We start from the raw sequence: 2321 nt of genomic DNA on the forward strand, positions 1-2321 counted from the left end.
GGAAGGGGAGCTGTTGCATTGTGGTAAATTGTAGTCAATGTCATGAGACAAAGTGTATGTGAACTGCTGTATGGAAAGTGAATTTGCTCTATAAACTTTCACCCAAATCACAATTTAAAAAAAGAGATGGAAGCAATACACAGAGTCACTATACCAAAAAGAATTAGTCCATGTTCACATATTTCAGGAGGTGGCATATGATCAAGAACCAATGATACTAAAGGAAGAAGTTGAAGCTGCACAGCAGGAATTGCAAAAAACAAGCCTCCAGGAATTGACAGAATTCCCATTAAGAGGTTTCAACAAATGGATGCCCCACTGGAGACATTGACTTTTCTGCCAACAAATTTGGAAGACAGCTACCTAGCCAACTGACTTGAAGAGATCCATATTTGTAACCTTCCAAAGAAAGTGATCCAACAGAATGTGGAAATTGGCAAACAATATCATTAAAATCACACACAAGAAAAATTTTTGCTGAAGGTAATTCAACAGTGCCAGCGGTATATTGACAGGGAACTTCCAGAAATGCAAGCTGGATTCAAAAGAGGACATGGAACAAGGGATATCATTGCTGATGTCAGATGGATCTTGGCTGAAAGCCAAGAAGATGTTTACTTGTGTTTTACTGATTATGCAAAAACATTCAATTGTGTGGATCATAACAAATGTTATGGATAACATTGAGAAGAATGGAAATTCCAGAACACTTAATTGTGCTCATGAGGAACCTGTACATAGGCCAGGAGGCTGTCATTTGAACAGAACGAGGGGATACTGAATGGTTTAAATCAGAAAGGAAATGTGCCAGAGTTGGATCCTTTCATCATACTTATTCAATCTGTAAAAAAAAAAAAAAGAAAGAAAGAAAGAAAAAAACTCACTGCCATAGTGTTGGATCCAACTCATAGCAACCCCTCCTCCTTGGGTTTCCAAGGCAGTATCACTACAGAAGTAGATTGCCCAACCTTCCTTCCAAGGAGTGGCTGGTGGGTTTGAATCATCAGCCTTCTGGTTAACAGTCAAATGCCTTAGGCGCTACGCCAGCAGCATCATGACATATGGAGAAAATATTGAGGTTGTCAAGGGTTTCACATCACTTAGTTCCACAATCAACACCAATGGAAGCAGCAGTCAGGAAGTCAGATGTCATGTTGCACTGGGCAAATCTGCTGCAAAAGACCTCTTTAAAGTGCTAAAGAGCAAAGATGTCTCTTTGAAGACTAAAGTGTGCCTAACCCAAGCCAGGATATTTTTAGTAGCCTCATATGCATGTGAGAACTGGACAATGAATAAGGAAGACTGAAGAAGAATCTATTCTTTTGAGTTGTATTGGTGAAAAATACTGAAAGTACCATGGACTGCCAGAAGAATGAACAAATCTGTCCTGGAAGGGTAGCCGGAATGCTCCTTGGAATCAAGAATGGCCAGAGTTTGTCTCATCTACTTTGGTAATGTTGTCACAGGGACCATTCCCTGGAGAAGAGTATCATGCTTGGTAAAGTGGAGGGTCAGCAAAAAAAAGAGGAGGCCCTCAACAAGATGGATTGACGTAGTGGCTGTAACCACAGGCTCAGGTATGGCAAAAATTGTGTGGCTGGTGCAGGACCAGGCAGTGTGTTGTTCTGTTGTACATAGGATTGCTATGAGTCACAGCCAACTCAATGGCACCTAACAACAACAACAACAACAACATATAGGAAGAGATTTTAAGCAAACAGTTTCGTTTGTAAAATAATTGCAGGAGAAATAATATATTTCACCTAAAAAAGCTAAAATGCCATCTCCTTCAGGCTGCCTTCCCCGATTTCCTGACCCTAGTGAAGTGTACTCATATGACCAAAGGCATTGCTGAAGAGCCTAATAATACACTTTCCCCTGTCTGCCTAATAGAGGATGATGCCCATACATGGCCAGAGATGGGTGAGCTTGCTGAGGGCACAAAGGCATATCTTTGTCAGTTTTGTCTATTCCTTAGTGTGCCTAAAAAAGGATTGAGAAAGGAGGAATGAATAAGCTAAGAAGGTGATATTGAGGGAAAATAAAACAAACCCCTGTTAACAAAAATTCTACAAACTTGAAAGTAAAACAAAACAATGACTCCATGAGATTTTAATGTCACAATGGGAATTGTCAAACTGGTCCCACCAACAATTTCATTTTCTGGCAAATGTACCTGTGTTTAATACTAATGTCTGTTGGTTAGTCCCAGATTTTGTGAAGTTAGATGATAACTAAGAGTTTATCGATAAACTGGAATTAAGTTCTGTCTGACAGAAAAAAAAAAAATAGCCCCAAAGGGTGCAGTTTTATTGCCTTGC

Source organism: Orycteropus afer, unplaced genomic scaffold, assembly GCF_000298275.1.
Source record: "Orycteropus afer afer isolate SDZICR_OR568_19922 unplaced genomic scaffold, OryAfe1.0 scaffold00017, whole genome shotgun sequence".
NCBI lineage: Eukaryota > Metazoa > Chordata > Mammalia > Tubulidentata > Orycteropodidae > Orycteropus > Orycteropus afer.